Source organism: Myodes glareolus, chromosome 1 (assembly GCF_982192425.1).
Source record: "Myodes glareolus chromosome 1, mMyoGla1.1, whole genome shotgun sequence".
NCBI classification, from domain to species: Eukaryota; Metazoa; Chordata; class Mammalia; order Rodentia; family Cricetidae; genus Myodes; species Myodes glareolus.
The window spans coordinates 119,168,850-119,185,516 of NC_142026.1; the positions used below are offsets into that span (position 1 = coordinate 119,168,850).

Here is a 16,667-nt window from a genome sequence, read left to right on the forward strand (position 1 = left end):
TTATCAGTTGCTGAATTTTATTCAGTTTAATAACTTTAGAGGAGAGACACCTGATGAGTTCCCTAATCAACCATTGCTAAATTTCTGTTCTAAAATAAGTATTTAAACAAAGCTTTATTCAAATGGACTATATGCTAAAAAAAAAACTGTTTTAAAGTAATGATGTAAAACAAAACAAATTTTCTGAACTACTCTGTAATTTTCATCTGAGAAAGAAAACAACTTTTTTTCTCTTTTAGATTAGGTTTTCTCCAGCAAGCAACAATCCTTTTTAGCTAATGTCTCCTTTCAGGATTAAATCCAAAATACCGCATTGTGTTCAACGTTCACGCATCTTTACTCTTCTGTGACAGGACACACTTTAGTCTTGCTTTTGTGTCCTATTTTCCAATTGATGTGTTTACATCTAAAGTAATTATGAACATAGATCAAAATGTGCCAGCTGGCTTGCTGTTTTCTGTTCTGTGAATTTGTCTCAATTTTATTTTCCTAACTCCTGTTTTTATTGAGAGTTTTATGATTACATTCTGTCTTCCTTATTTAGCTGTCGTTTATACTTTCTGTATTAAAGTTTATCCAAAATATAAAATATTCTTTAAAAATGAGTTTAATCATTTTGGGGAAACCTAACATACAAGTTTTCGTGGTCAACACTTCCTACACCATCCCTCCCTTCATTGTCTTCTCCATTCCTTCATGACCACGTCTTTGTAACTTTTATAATCTCAAATGCACATATACAAATTTAGTGTTGCTCATATTTGTGTGTGTTTCAGACTGACTGCATGGAATTGGATAACCTATGAGGATCTTATCAATGGAGAGGATGGATTCTCTCAATAACCATTTAATTACTTGTAGCCTATCCCTGGGTGGGGCCCATTTGCACTAGCATGTCAATTGATGCTGTCGTCACACATCAATTCTTTTGTCCATATGAAATTTCTTATGATTTAAAAAATACAATATACTGTTTCAGAACACTGATGAATGAGTTACCAACTGAGTTAGCAGGGCTGACTTCTTGAACTTATATTTCTCAATCACCCTATAATTACATTGAGCATATGGATACAAGATTCAGTCCCTTGGACTTGAAAAAGAATATCAACAAAGTATTTTACTACTAATGTCTGCAGATGGAAGCAAAAAAAATTATGCAGCTCAGAGAACAGAAGCATTCCTCAAATATGTTAACAGTAAAATATCATTTGTAAAATAGTTAAAAATAAGACCTATACATGGGTGCAGTGAGTTTACATCTGTAAGTAAAATGTTTGTTGTAAAACAATAAAGTCATTATTCTGTAACAATTATCATGACCATATGGGAGTAGAGGACAGAAACAATTTCGACTGCCTGGAGATCAGATTTCAGTTTGATGTTTATCTTTCAGAGTGTCTTTTTAATCTCCAGAGAACGCTGAAGGCTGCACGTGAGGACACGTTTGTTGTACTGATCATGTTTCACCAAAATTGGAGAATCAAATTCTGAAAATCCCAGTTGTCAATAGCATGTTACTTCAATCAGTAATTTTAAACTATGATGTCTTATTTATGAAAATCCTAAGTAATTAGATGAAAGGCAATGAATAACAAAAGCAGAAACCGTCCTTTGCCTTTTAAGTAGAGGGTTGCTAATCCTAAAACTACTGACATGGTTCTTCAAGAAGAGGCTGTTTTCATGCCCTTTAACTCCTTTCAATTTACACTTTCCCCTTCTTCACAAACACAAACACACACCATTTAAAGGGTAAGAGGTTGTAAAACGACTATTGTCAATTAAAAGCCTTTATAATTTTAGTTACATATAAGTTTCATTAATGTGCTTACTCAACAATGAGAGATTCTGGTTCCAGACAGAAATTGCAATCAAATATAAGCAAAAAAGTACAACAATCGTCTACACACTCCTCGTTTATTTTGAAGATTTGAATGAAGTGTGCTGATTCACTTTCACATTCTTTTATAAACCTAATTTTAGAAAGTATTAACATTGAGATGATTTTAAATGGTGAGTTGAGACTCAGCAATAAGGAAAAGACTAAATTACTATGTCCTACATTTAGCACTTGACATTGACTCCTTGATTAAGCCTATAAGGGCTAATAAAATACCTCTTAGTACTTGAAACTTGATTGGATTCTTTGCCATAAAAGAATAATACCTTTCTCCATAGCTTTGAAGCCCAGCTGTCTATGTGCTCATTCTCTACCTGTGAGTTTTCAGTATAAGGTTCAATTTTTAATGAATATGAAATAACTGAATAAAAAGTACTTGTTGGACTATTTAAATATTTTGAAGAGTTAGATGATATATATCAAATTTCTTATAGGAGACACAGGAATAGATAGACTTTAGATATCTAAGATGACAATTGTTTCAGGAGCATTCCAAATTATTCACAGTAAAATGATCTCAGTAAATCATGGGCTTATATGGCCAACACTGTGCAGTGAATATAACACAATAAATTCTTTGCTAAATTTCATATTAAGGCACATAAGATATTTAAGACTTAATTAATTATTCAAATATTGTGTTTGTCTCTGTATGATATGCAATGGAGCAACGTAGATGTACAAAGAGTTTTTATAAAATAAACTTGTCAAATTTTTTTCATATATGTGTATATAAATATTTCATCTAAAATAATTTCTTCTTAGGATCTCCACATATCTATTTTATGTTTACTCTAATTATTTATAATATAATAACCTACATGTTGTTAATCAACTACTTACGCTTTAAAAGAGAAAATATGTAATTTATGTCATTTATAACTAATGTAATTCATCATCAAATTATTCCAGGGCTAGTTTAATGACTTTATATATGTCAAAATTGTATGTAGGAATATGTAAAATATTCATTACATAAAATTCTGATCACAATAAGAAATAAGTGTAATATTTCTGTTATAGCATAAAAATTCCCATTGTGATTTCTCAAGAAGTTAGATTAAATGTTCTATGATCTTTGAGGCTAAGGTCATCATTCTTCATGAAAAAGAGTGCAAATTCTAAAGGTGTCTTTTAAAAATTCTTCCCTAGAAGTGCTCTAAACATTTTTCTTTTACTGCCATTAAATGCCTTCTGTGAGACTGAGTATGTTGGTACAGGTGACACAGGGATAAACAAGTCGCACCTGGGCTTTGCCCTTCTCTCCACATGGGCACATGTGTCTTTCTGGTGATTTTCTAATGTTATCTCATGACCTCATGAACAAGACTCTGATAATGGTGATGAATGTTGCCTCTATCTACTTAGTATTTTCTTGCCAGGAGACTCCTGTGGTCACATGGAAGACCTTTGAAAACTATGCTGAATTTGTTTTCAAACAAAGAAATAGCCTGCTCCAACATGGAAACCTCAGTTCTACAAAAATAACTAGAATTAAATCTTACGGTTTTATATCTGCCATGTTGGTGTGTATTGGTTAACACGCACATTAAGTGCTAGTTCTATGTAAAGAATTAACACATGTATTGAAGATATATTGCTTTGCCCATAGACATTTCAGGCGTATGCACCCCTCACCTCAGTTTACGAATATATAACATAGGAATAAAAGGAATTCAAGTGAGTCTCGTAGAAAAAAAGTGTTTCTTGTTCTTTGAGACTCACTTCTTTCTTGGTGTTCAATTTAGTTAGAATGTGTTGTAGAGACACAATGAACTTTATTTTTTAATTTTATCTTCTAACCTGCTTTATTGTCATTTCTGGCTGGATGGCAAAGGAAATTTATCATTTATTTGATGTTCATATATTTAAAAAAAAAAACTCAGTAGTCCTAGTTGACTTCAACTGTCAAATTTACACAGTCTAGAGTCATCTAAAGAACTCTCAGTTAACAGACTCCTAGACCTCTTTTGTCTGTGACCAAATGTGTTGAATGATTGATGTGAGAGGGTCTATCCTGTTGTGATGGGCAGCGGCCTTTTTCAGGTAGGACTAGTCTGTAGAAGCAAACTAACGGAGCAGAAGCCAGTGAGCACAACAATAAGCAGTATCCCTTCATGGTCTCCACTTGAATTACTGTTTGAGCTCTTGTTCTGTTGTCCCTCGATGATATCTTTTGGCCTGGAAATATGAATGAAAACATTTGCTCTTGCCCCAATTTGATTTTAGTCAAATGGCTTTTCAAACCAACTGGAAAGCATACTAGAATACAAGGCCATTCACTTCCTTTGAAAATTTCAATTTTACAGTTATTTAAGATAAAAAGCTAACACTCTTTTGTAGACAGGCTGTGATCAGGCAAAACAAAGTTGACCAATTCTTTGAAAGAAAGGTATTTTGAACTAACTAATTGATTCTACCATCTACATTATCTTAGACATCTAACTTGTCTATTTGTATTTCTATAAAGATAGAATAGTTAAAAGTGAAAAAGATAAGGGTAAGGATCAATTGTGGTGCTTATGAAACACTATTGAAGATGGTAGCCTATGAATCCAATTTACACTTTCTCTCTCAGTGTTAAAAACATGAAATATACAGTTGTTACCCAGTATGTCTTTCAGAATTTTTCTATATATGAAAGTACAGCCAGAATTGTTCGATAAAATGAAATTCAGGGTTGGTCATGAACAAACTACAACTAGAAACAACAATGGAAGGCATAAGATACATGCATTAAAAATGGAGGACGAAAGAAACAAAGAGTCCATATAATAACAATCAAAGAAAACTGAGAACAAGCTGCCAGGAAGCCAGCAAAGTCTACCTGTACCTTACTCACTTACAAAATCACTCACTCTTGTATATCATACTTTTAAGGATAGTCCATGCATTTCTAGCTCTATATTACAGACTTGGTTAAAATATGCCTGCGATTTCAAAAACAATGGCTGTATTATGCACTTCACAATGACCAAAGTATTTATTTTCTTAAATTCTATTTGACATGTCTTTGTAAAACAAACAGATGAAAAAGTGGAGATGATATGCTTCTCAAAGAAACAATGGTTTCTAATAAAACATTAGAATTAAGGTTGTCTATGTATACTCCATTGGTTATACTCCATTTTTCATCAACTTCTGATTAACTGGCAATGATATTTCAGGTTAAGACTGTATCTGATCTCTGAGGTATGAATTTCAGAGCTCAGTCCAGTATTTTTGTAAATTATAATTTGTTGACTGCCTTCTGCTTCTAATGTCTTCAAAAGTACAATGCCTACCTCATATCTATCTACTGTCAATCAGCAAATCAAGCTGTTAGGATAATTAGAAAGGGGGGCTACAGCTTACTGCTTATACCTTTAAAACAGGAGTTCAAGATGTTTTCTTAGATTTTTTTAATCACTTGTTTCTTAGTCTAGTCTTTGTCAGTCTTCGTTCATTTTTTCTTTTCTCTTTTCTTTTCTTTTTTTTTACAATATTGAAATGTACAGAGGACGTCATTTACAGTACACAGAATTCAGTCATATATCATGCTTGCTTGTAGATTTAATGTGATTGTGATTCTGGATGCAAACATGAACACAGAATAGCACAGAGATTCTGTCATTGTGTCATATGTGGCTACAGATGGAAAGCAGCCTGAACGAACATGAGGTAATGACAAAAAGGTGGAAGAAATTTGGGGGTAACCCAGACATTATCAACTGGGCAATGGTGGAGACCTATGCAAGACACTCAGCTCCTAGTTTATCTGAAAACCTAGAAATGACCAGCAGGAATCTTAGCTGCATGAAACACCTCTTTGTGCTTAGTTTATCTTCTCTTTCACCATCACAATAGTTTATACATTATTATTATTGTTGTTGTTGTTGTTGTTGTCATTATTATTATCATACTGACAGCTGTCCTTCCTCTCTCTGAGTTTGGCATTACCTATGGCATGATCTGTAATTTAAAGAAATAAGATTGAATTCAGCTAGATACTCTCAAACGCTAGAGAATTTAAAATCAGGAAATATTTCTACTTAGAATATGTCTAAATTAAATCTTATTTGCTCCTATTTGCGTTAAGAAAAAAACAAAACAAACAAGTAAACAAATACAAACAAACAACAACAAATCTTGGACATCTAATGCCATAATCAGCAACCTGGCAACGGGTAGATTTTTCTTGTGAGTGTCCTCATTTCCTACTGTCCTTCACATAAGTGACTTCAGTGGCCCCTGATGCTTTCAGAGAGGGAGGCCTCTTATGTTGACCTGCTGCATTTTTAACACTAGAGCTGGATCCCTGTGTCAAGGCAGTTCTGTCCTTCTCAGAGCCTCCAAGACGGCAGAACAGAAGGTTTCAACTTTTGCCTTCCGTGCCACTTCCTCCTCCTTGGCTCACTCAGCAGGAAAGGGAAGTCTGTGTGGGTGTGTGGAGCTTTCCCTCAGATTAACGTGTTTCTGGCTGCTGCCAAAATTAGGAAAAATAATAAAAAAAAAAACAAATAAAAAACAGCATCAAGGATAAAATAGATTTATTGCATGTATCACCAGTAAAGGGAATTAATTTTCAAAAGCAACCAGCAAGCCCACCCCTTGCTTTGGAAGTCACCTCTTTCTTACATAAAACATTCATCACCTTACCTCTGAAAATGATTTCTGAAGATGACCCGGATATGAAAATTAGGAACCAGCCAGAAAGCATTTCCTTGCCTGTGTGGTGCCAGCTGCCCCCTCTGCGTCTTTTCATTTATCCTGGCAGTGGTTTGTCTCTTTGCCTTTAAAAGTTAAGTCCACCTTCATCGCACATTGTAGAAAGAGGTGAAATTAAACTGCAGTGTGTTCCAGAGGAGAAAATCTACTTTATTCCTCTCTCAGCCCTACTTTAACTTACACTGACCTAATTACAGCCCACACCAGGCGAAGCCGAGTTGGCGGAAGGAGCGCTTCTGCCACCTAGTGGTTATTGCTCTGAACTACGCACTGAGACCTTTTTTTTTTTTGACTTTATTTTTGAAATGTCTGGCACAGTAGAAATGACCTTCTCTACTATCTGCATGAATACTAAAGATCAGCATCCCGCATGGCTCCGCTCCTTTTGATAGTCCAAAGTGTAATATTCGTTTAAAGAACTCAATCCAAAGAAAGTTGACTAAATGGCTCCTAGGATGAACTATTGCTTCAGAAGCGTTTTATTAAGACTTCATTAAGTGACATTTCATGAAGATGAATTTGAAAATCATGATGCAAATATTAATACTACTTAAGGCAGCATTTGATATACTATGTGTGGAATTGAATACTTAAAGGTCTCACAAACCTCCTCACTAAATCAACTGCCCTCCCTCCTAGCAACCACACAATTTTGCTAGCTGAATGATTTCTTCTGTGAAGCTCCAGGCTTGTTTGTTTGTTTCTGGAAGTGGGAGTGGACATTTAAGAATGCTTCGTTCTCCCTTTCTGGCTTCATTAACGAGTTATTGATTAGTAACTTGAAAGAAAAACTTGGATGAAAAATGTAGCCAGCCTGAATCACCAATGCTAATTAATACCAGGGAAGGGAAGGAAAATAAAAGGCGCTCCTGTCTGTAAGCACCAGGGTAGGCTGACTATTCTTTTACCAGTGCCTTAAGGCAGCCATGACCTTCCTATCAGCATCATCTAGCAAGAAAACCATCTTTTACAAAAACCTCCCATGCATAAAGCAAAGGAAATCTTTTGGTGCAGAATGCTGCAAATTCTGGGATCAAGAAAACAGACAATAAGAATCACAAAGACACATATTTCAATAAAACATTCAAAGTGCCATGATCATTTACAGTAATTTAACGCCATGCCTATGGATTATTATATTATTAAATCTAGCAAAGGTGACAAATAATTCATTATTATTCATATGGACTCCTTAAATAACTACTGCTTGCAATATTTTGTTCAGATTCTGCTTACACATGAAAGTAAATATGACTAAATGTTCGATCAAAAAAATACTTCATAAAAACTCACAATGTAGGGCTAGAAAGATGATTCCGTGGCTAAGGGCACCTGCAGCTCTTTTAGAGGATCAGAGTTTACTTCCAAGCATCCACATTAGAGAGCTCACAACTGGCTATAACTCAAGCTCTAGGAGATCTGGTGACTTCTTCTGAGCTTCAGAGGCACCTATATACATGTAGCATGCATAAACATGGACATATACAATACATATTAATAAAAGTGAAGCCATTACAGATAAAATAAAACATATTTTATTACATTCAAAATAATGTGCATATTTATTCATTTTTACTTGGAGAGTGACATTGAGTCCCCTGACAGACAGTATTAGGTTTGTATAACTGCAAGAAACAGCCAACATGACAAGACTCAATTTGACCATTTTCAACTTTCACCAACCTACAAATCAGAATAAGAAAGGATAAGTGTGCTTCAGTCTGTAAAACACAACCCATCTTCAAGATTTCTATTCCCTCATTTAGACTTTGTTTTTGTCTTAGGTTATTTCACTCGCTTCCTAGTGGGCCCACCTATTTCTACTGTACATCTGTTTTTGGCAGATTCATTTCTTCATTGTTGTCAGGTGCATGAAGTCAACTCAAAACCTCCCAATTGTACACTAGAACTCATCCCTCTTTACAGTTATCTCTCACATACCCAAGTTTGTCCTGGTTTTTAAATTTAAGTTAGTCCTTTAGAGAAGCTTTTCAGGTTTTGTTCAAACTCACATAGTGAATTTTTATTTTTTTTACATTGGACATAATTTTATGGCAAAACAGCAGAGATTAAGCTTTGGTGAATTTATCAATAGTATTGTAAAGTTACTACACAATTCTGTAGAATCTAGCTATGATTGTACCATGCTACCTCTAAAATAATTTTGACCATTCCCTGTTTTACATTATAACATAAAGTGTCAACACATCAGGATAGGGGAGAGAGAAAAAAAGATGGAAGATGATGGAAAGAATGCTATGAAGAGAAATGAGAAAAGCAGAATATCATTAAAAATAGTAGTGATTAGGAAATAGGGCAATAAACAGAGACTTGATCTTTATATTGTTTGTATCATAAACATGAATTGTCCCTCAAAACAAAAAGTGTATCTATTATTCCCATTCTCAGATGATTATGTAAGAAGTCAGGAGCTCTTGTCACACAAAGAGTTGCACTGAAATTAAACCCTAGTGCAGTCTAGGTGGTTCTTTAAGTACAATCATTATGGGACTAGTCAGTGAAGTGTGGTGCAATGGTTAAATGATATAAGTGAAATAAATCCAAATCTGTTCTAATATTTTCCCCTGACTTCTCTGTGAATTTGAATAGGAAAAAGTAAAGTCACATAGCTTCTAGCAAGAGATGAGAAAGCAAAGTCTTTTACTATGACTTTAAAGTCTTGAAATGAAGAAGTCTACATGGGAGAACAATAGGTCCAGGAGAATATGTGAAAATTAATGAACCCATGTACATCATCTCTGGATTTCTAACACTAACCACTTTTTCTTTGAAAATCTAGTCTGTGGTATGAAGGTATTTCAAATCGCTATTTAGAAGGAAGGAAGTAGAAAGTCGGTGTTTAACATAAGAGAATATGTTATTTATGATGTATAATCTGACATTAACTCATAACACTTTGACACTGAACTCAGAGCCATAAACATATACCTCATTTTAAACTTTTATCTGTATCACTTTAATTAGCATACGAACTAGTATCTTTCACTGTGATATTTTTACACATACTTGCTTGCTTTCATGGATCATCTTCCTCCACTCTCTTTTCCCCTTTCTCTACCACTCCCTCTCACTCATCCCCCTTCCTCTTCTCACTAGTGATGGGGAACCTCCTTCAATGATCTTTGGGGGGCTGGACCAGGTTGAGTTGTAGCTTTGGGATGCCAAAAGGCCATGATCTCACCCGTTCTCCCTTATCTTCCTGGTGCTCCATACCTTGATGTTGGACCTCTTCCCTGTTCCAGGAGTGTTCCCTCAAAAAAAAATTCCTTAGAATTCTCTATTCAGAGGTATCTTGGGATTATTTGACTCACATTTCCCCCATTCGACGCATTCAGCATCATCTGGTGCCCCATGTAGGAATGAGTCATGCTTACCACAGTCCTCCGAGTTCACCAGACCGTTCACATTTTCTCACCTGCTTGGGGCCCATCTACCTCTGCTAAAGGAAACTGACGTTCCCTGCTGGCTGCCTCTGCAACCAGTGATCACTGTGACATTTCATCTGCCTGCTCTGCATACACAGTTCATGGTTCACTACTGAAGGAAAGCTTTGGACTTCTTTCTTATTCTGACCACCATCTCTCAGAATCACATTGATTGCTTTTTTTTTTTTTTGAGACTGGGTTTCTCTGTGGCTCTGTAGTCCATGCTGGCCTGGAGCTCTCAGAGATCCTCCTGCCTCTGCCTCCCGAGTGCTGGGATTAAAGCGTGTGCCACCACCACCCGGCACTTTGATTGTTTTTAATAACTTCTCTTAATTTGTTAAATATAGCATATTTATCAGTGTCTAAGTTGGTGATGACAAGTGCAGAACCAGAGTGAACGAGAGCAAATGATCTTAACATCCATCCACCATGAGGCTGCAACTGCAACACATGCTGGACATAAAAGATTATCACACCTACTCCAGTTCACTGAAATTGTCTAAGACAGGTAAGTAAACTGATAAGCTATAAGATTGCTGACAATATTACCATTCAGCAATTTAATACCCATTTTGCTTACCCTATGTATGGTATTCTGCAAGGCTTGTGCGATTCTCCTTATACATCCATTTATTTGATTTTGGAAATTAGTTTTCTTTTTCATATTATATTGTTAAGAAAATGGTTTGATAACAGAGCAAAGAATGAGGCACTTTTAAAAATAAAAAAAGATACAGTCTTTATAGACTAATAATGAACAACTAGTTGAAAAAATTAATACTACTGAAAAGAATGACAGTAATTTGACAGTCAAAATTCAATCAATGTTGAAGGATACTGAGAAATTATCTGAAAGAATTCATGCTGTTGAATCTAACAATCAGAATTTGTTGAAAAGTTTTGACATGTTAATGGATAAGGTATTTCTCCAGGAAGGCAATATGCATGCCATCAAAATTATGTCCAAGGATGAGATGTTATCTTTACTGGACAAATTTCATACTTAGAATCATCAGTGAGGGCACTAGAGTGGAACATTGGACAGGAGATTCAGACTTTACAAAAGGCAGTGGTAAAAACATTTGAAAAGATTGAGGTAATTATCAAAACTGACGAGTAAGAGGAGAAGGTACAAGAACAGGATTTAGTCCCATCAGTTACATGCCAGAGTGCAGGATGACTAACCAGAGTTTTAGCTGCCTATCTGGTAATATCCTCTGAGAAGCCTTCTAGCACAAAATACCCTAAGATAGTCAAATAATATAGTTGGCAACTGTAAGAAGAAATGAGCAATTTAAAAGAAATTAAGCAAGTAATAGTGAATCTTATGGTCTGCATTTACCATTTGTTAGGGAAATGGTGAAAACGTAGACTTCAAGCACTAAAGCTGTCCCACATGATTGGCTTCAGTTCATCTTGGTGCTCCTAGAAAATGGACCCCTGGTGTGAAAGAATTGTCTGTATTCTGTCCATCATATTTTAATGAAATGCTGATTGGCCAGGCAGGCAGTATAGACGGGAAAGCCAGACAGGAAGTAGGGATGGAGAAAAGAGACCGGGAGTATTCTGAGAATCAGGAAGCTCTCTGCACTCCTGCCCAGACCACCGAAGAGGCAGCATGTAACCTGTCCAGCTGAGAAAGGTACTGAGTCCTGTGGCTAATGTAGATAAGGATAATGGGGTAACAAAAGTTATAAGAGTTAACAAGATGCCTGAGCTAATGGGCCAATCAGCTTTATAACTTATAGAGATCTCTGTGTTATTGATTCTCTGGGATTTGCTGGCTGTGGGGTACTGGATGGGACAGATACCCCAAGCTAGCCGGCCCATCATGTTACAGATCCCAGATGCTATGGAAATTATATTCACAAGAGGCAAAATTTTAAGAACAACAGGGAAAAGTAAAAGAATTTGAGGTATCTCAGGATAAAATTCTTAGCCTGGACCATTCCTCTGATCCTCAGGACTAGGCTCTTTACAATGAACATACATTGTCCCTATGTAGCACAGCAGCTTGAAATGCTTGGGACAGAACTCAGGAACAGAAAAGAAAATTGAATCATATATCAGGGTTAAATAGAGCCAGAGAGAATGATTTATTGAATCTTTACAAAGATTAACTAAGGCTGTACAAGTAGCAGCAACAAACCCAGAAGCTAGACATGTACTTACTGAATCTCTGGCTTTTGAAAATGCAAACTTAGAATGCAAAAAAGATCCTTGGACCTTTAAAGGTCATATCAGCACCAAAAGATGAATAGATCTTGCATATCATAGATGTTGAGACATTTGACTATAGTATTAAGGCTTTAGTAGGAGAAGTGATTTCCAATGGTATGAGGAGACACCAAAATGCCAAAAATTTTAATTGTAGTAAAATAGGACAATTGAGAATAATTGTACACAAGGAATTTCTAGGAAAAAAATGTCTTCTCCAAGAATGGCAAGAAAAGGTGGTCTCAACCTTCTGGAATTTGTAGGATTTGTTGCAAAGGCTGACATTGTAACAATGAACGTAGATCCACAAAAGACAAGTCAATGTGATGACATTGGGAAACTCCTTAGGGGCCCTCTCACAAGCCCCATGTGAGAGTCATTCCCAGTCACTGTGGAGAACATGACTCACCAGGAAACTTTAAAAAATCCAATGCCTATTATAAAAAAAAAAGTGCTCTGAATGATGGAATAGACAAAGAGGACAAATCAAAAACTTCAGTAGAAAATATGAAATGTATATTTTGGAAGACTTAGATAAATAATCAAAGACCAAAGCTAAGAGTGCATATAAATCACATTGTAGTGGAGGGATTACTAGATACAGGTGAGGACACGACTATTATTACTCTAGAATCTTGGCATCTGTACTGGCCTCTTCAAGAGACAGATGTTCAATTCCTAGGAATTGTAACCCTATTTCAAGTGAAACAAAGCAAGAGATGGATTGAATGTATAAAGCCAGAAGGACAGAAAGGAAGACTGTGGCCATATGTAGCTAATTTATGGGGTCGTGACATGTTAAAACAATGGACTACCCAGATTAACATTCCTACAGTCCCCAAAACTCATATTTCTTGGAAGGATATTATAAGGTATTACAAGCAAAAGACGCCAGCCATTTAGGCTCTACAAGAACACAAAACAACTAGCAAAACTTCAGAGGTACTAATCGCCCTACCTTAAAAATGCTAACTGAGAAACCAATATGGGTTAAACAATGGCCTTTAACAGAAGAGAAACTTCAGGCTTTAGACAGCTGGTACAGGAGCAACTAGATGCTTATCATATTAAAGAATCAACCAGCCCTTGGAATTCTCCTGTATTTGTTGTTAAAAAGAAATCTGAAAAATGGAGAATGGTGAAAGATCAAAGAGAAGTCAATAAGGTAATTCAACCTATGAGCTCTCTGCAATCTGAAATTCTTTTGCCTTCCCTATTACCTAAATAATGGCCTCTCACAGTTATTGATTTAAAAGATTGTTTCTTCACTATATGGTGCGGGAGAATTGTCTGTATTCTGTCAATCATATTTTAAATAAAATGCTGATTGGCCAGGCAGGAGATGTAGGTGGGAAAACCAGACAGGAAGTGGAAATGATGCAAGGAGAGCAGGAGAATTCTGGGGAGGAGGAAGTTGATTCCTCCCACTCCTGCCCAGACTACAAAAGCAGCAGGATGTAAGCTGCCCCACTGAAAAAGGTACTGAGCCACATGGCTAAAATAGATCAGAATAATGGGTTAATCAAGATGTGAGAGTTAGCCAGTAAGAAGCCTGACCTAATGGACCAATCAGCATTTATAACTTGTAGAGATCTGTGTGGTTGATTTTCTCTGGGGCTTGCCGGATGTGGGGTACCAGGCGGGGACAGAAAACACAAACAAGCAGGACCCCATCATGTTACAACTATACCTTTACAAGAAAAGGACAGAGAAAATTTGCCCTCACAGTGCCTACTTATAATAATTCTCAGTCTACTAGAAGATACCACTGGACTATCCTTACACAGGGAATGCTCAATAACCTGACCCTGTGCCAATATTTTGTAAGTCAGCCATTGGAAATAATACATAAGCTATTTTCTAAGTCTAATTTACCATTACATGGATGGCATTTTGCTATCTGATTCAAATTCAGACACTTTAGAAAAAATGTTTGAAGAAGTTAAAAAAAAAAGTTTTGCTCAGACAGGAATTACAAAATTGCTCCTGAAAAAATACAAAGAGAAATGTCAGTAAATTACCTAGGTTATAAAATACGTGTACAGGAAATTAAAACAGAAAAGGCACAAATTAGGAGAGACAGATTGAAGACTCTTAATGACTTTCAAAGATTTTTGGGAGACATTTTCAGTTTCAGCCAGCTGTCAGCATAACACCTAATCTAATATTTTGTTCACAAAACCTTAGATGGTGACAAATACTTAAATAGTTCAAGAGAATTAACAGAAGAAGCTGAGAAAGAATTAAAGGTTGTTGAAGAGACATTACAAAAGGCTCGTGTTGGTAGGATAGATCCAAATCTTAATTGCATTCTAAACGTATTGAATTTTAATACGATTAGAATTTACCCTATGGAATTTTAATGCAGAGGGAAGATATTATCTTAAAATCAATCTTTATACTACATAAACAAAGTAAAAATTATAAAAGTTTCTGAATTAATTATAAAAGGAAAATTGAGGCTTTGCCAACTAACAGGTATAGATTCAGCAGAGATTATAGTGCCTTTTACCACTGATGAAATAAAAAAAAATTATTGGAGGACAATGAACAATGACAAAAAGCTTGTGCTATTTATTAAGGAGAGATTAATAGCAATTATCCCCAAAGTGGTAAAATTGATCTTATAAAAAGAACTACTTGGATTCTTCCCTTAATTTTACGTGATGCACCAATAACAGGAGCCCATAAATTTGATACTGATGCAGATAAATCAGGAAAGGAATGTTGAAAGTCAGAAGATTTAAATAAGGGGGAACAAAGTCCTTATAATTCTGTCCAAAAGGCAGAGCTGTTTTCTCTTTTCATGGTACTAAGGTATTTTAAAGAACTTCTTAATATGGTTATTGATTTACAATATGCAGAAACAGTTGTCTTGCATATTGAAACAACTAAATTGAAACCAGATGTTACAGAATTGGCTTTGTTATTCATTCAGGGTCAAGATACAATCAAGAATAGGCTTTGTCCCATATAATTAACACACACCTGATCTCATAAAGGTCTGCCAGGTCCTCTAGCACAAGATAATGCAGAAATTGATCACTTATTCATTGAAAATGCACTGTAGACCTCAGAATTTTATAAAACATCATCATGTCAATAGAAAACATTTAAGGAAAGATTTTTATATTACATGGCAACAAGCTGAAGAGATTACAAAGAGATGACATACATGCTATATCTATAACCAAATACCATAACCTGCAGGAAGCAACCCAAAGGTACTCAAAGAAATAAAATCTGAAAGATGGATGTGTCCACTTTACAGAATTTGGAAAATTAAAATATATACACCACACCATTGACACTTATTTGGGTTTTCACTGGGCAATTGCCTTGAGCTTAGAAAAGGTTGATTCAATAATTATGCACTTATTAGAAGTTATGGCCATCATGGGTATGCCTGAACAAATAATAACAGACAATAGTCCATCATATATATCTGAAAAATGAAACAATTTGTTTTGCTTATTATAGTATAATGCATATTACAGGTATACCAAATAATCAAACAGGTCAGGCAGTTATAGGAAGATCAAATTAAAATATAAAGGACAAGTTAAACAAACAGAAAAGAATTGAAAGTACCTCCAGAAATGGATTGTATAATGATTTATTTTACATTCAATTTTCTTAACTCTCTTAAGAAAAGAACAATGGCAGCAAGGAGACACTGGATAATAGAAACGACTTCTGAATTAAATCAGCTAGTGTATTACAAGGATATTCTGTCCTAAGGATAGAAATCAGGAGCTGTGCTCCATTGGGGAAAGGGTTTCGCTCCTGTTTCCGGAGGAGAAGAAAAACTACAGATACTATCAAAAATAATAAAGATTCGGTTTGAAGAAAAGAAACCTCTTGATACTAAGAAATGGCAGGCAGCTCATCCACAGAGGTGACAATCATAAAGGGGTTAAGGAAACCTCATAGAGGTTGAGGCAGGTTCTGCTCTTGTCTTTGTAGAAAAATACACATTTTCAAAAAGTCAAGAAACCCTGGGCATTTGGATGCCTGAAGAAGAAAAAGTAACTATCCAGAAAGAATCATCAAGCATAAGCATAAAAAATATGATTTATGAGGACTGCTCATCTGAGGGTAAAATAATTCATATATATATATATATATATATATATATATATATATATATATATATATATATATATATATGACTTTGGGGTTGGACAATGGCTATCCTTCTCGAAATCTAAACCTGTTATTAAGAAAAAAAATCAGAGTTCCTGTCTCATGTCAGGAGCCATCTGGTATGTGACAGAAATAAGAAAGATTTTATGAAAAGTTTTACTTTTCTTAATACCTACTTTGTCTAAATCATATCTTTTGTTGAATATTTGTGTGTATATGGTTTATATAGGTCCTTCTGTCTATGTTTTGCT

General features: G+C 35.4%; 1 long non-coding RNA gene across 1 annotated transcript in view; it reads right to left on the minus strand.

Annotated features, from left to right (window-relative positions):
- LOC125394426 (uncharacterized) overlaps window positions 1-6,803 on the minus strand; it is an 83,081-nt gene extending 76,278 nt beyond the window's left edge. The window contains exon 1 of the long non-coding RNA XR_007230216.3: window positions 6,539-6,803. This is a non-coding gene — a long non-coding RNA (uncharacterized LOC125394426). The remainder of the gene's footprint in view (window positions 1-6,538) is intronic.
- Between the last annotated feature and the right edge of the window lie 9,864 nt (window positions 6,804-16,667).